The sequence below is a fragment of the Theropithecus gelada genome, chromosome 10 (genome assembly GCF_003255815.1).
Source record: "Theropithecus gelada isolate Dixy chromosome 10, Tgel_1.0, whole genome shotgun sequence".
NCBI lineage: Eukaryota > Metazoa > Chordata > Mammalia > Primates > Cercopithecidae > Theropithecus > Theropithecus gelada.
In genome coordinates this window covers 77207656-77208897 of record NC_037678.1, presented here as the reverse complement: position 1 = coordinate 77208897, position 1242 = coordinate 77207656, and the positions used below count along the sequence as shown (strand labels likewise).

At 40.7% G+C, this 1242-nt stretch overlaps 1 non-coding gene across 1 annotated transcript; it reads right to left on the bottom strand.

Moving 5' to 3' along the window:
* Window positions 1-330: 330 nt before the first annotated feature.
* On the bottom strand, window positions 331-491 carry LOC112633918. The gene has a single exon (XR_003121675.1). It is a non-coding gene; the product is annotated as a U1 spliceosomal RNA (small nuclear RNA).
* Between the last annotated feature and the right edge of the window lie 751 nt (window positions 492-1242).

Below are 1242 nucleotides of genomic sequence, written 5' to 3'. Positions count from 1 at the left end.
CAGTGATTGCTCTTTTGAGAAGAAACTATTCCTTATCACCATTGTGATGAATTGTGAGACAAGTGTCTCTGCATCTGATGCCCTCTCATCCTGAGAGGCTGGCAAGCAAAGACAGAGCAGGAATGAAATTTATCAGACACATGTTTCACTTCTCACTTCAACCCAGATCAAAATGGAAGCCTCCTTGGTTGCTTATCAAAGCCCATAAGCCAACAATATTGAAGTGTTTGCAAGCAATAACAGAGTCGGAAAAGAGCTCGTGCCTCTTATACTTCAGGGAGTATAATAGACAATGATTGGCCTCTGTTCTACTCCCTTTTTTAAAAAAACAGGGAATAGTGAGAACATAGTTCCCACTGCCACAAATTTTGCAATTGAGTTTCCCACATTTGGGGAAATCACAGGGTCAGCACGTCTAGAGTGCAATGGATAAACCTCACCATGGGAAAACCACCTTCATGATCATGGTATCTCCCCTGCCAGGTAAGGATCTGTTCCACTTACATTTTATGTGTGAGGCCACGGGAGGGAAAAATTAAAATTAAAATTTCCTTCTAGTCTAAAAGGACCACTCATTTTGATATAACAAACATGTGTTGATTGTCATATCATGTATATAATTAGATATAGATGTGCATGCAAAGTTTAGATCCTGTAGATGTGGATGATGTAGGTAGAGTGGATGATGTCAGTGTAGTTAACATAGATATTGTAGATGCTGTCGAGGTAGCCGTCAATTACGTAGATGCCAATGTAGAGTGGATGGTGTAGATATACACACAGATATAGATAGAGTAGATGCAAATATAGATGCAGATGTGCATGGCATAACTGTAAATATGGATGCAGATGAGGAAGGTGATGTAGATTAGGGTTTCTCAACCTCAGCACTATTGATATTTTAGGCTGAATATATCTTTGTTGTCAAAGACTATCCTGTGCATTGCAGGATTTAGCAGCGTCCCTGGGATTTAGCAGCATCCCTGGCCTAGATGCTGCGGGCATTTCTCCCCCCAACCCTGAGCTGTAACAATAAGAAGTCTTTCTGGAAGTTGCCAAATGTCCCTGGGCAAAGCTGCCCCAGTTGAGAACCACTGGTACAGATGGTGTAGATCAAAATGTTGATGTAGATATTGATGTAATGTAAGCATAGGTATAGGTGATGCAGATAGTAAAGATGAAAATGGGGCTGGAGATGATAAAGTTGTGAACACAGATGTAGGTGGAGTATGTGTAAATATA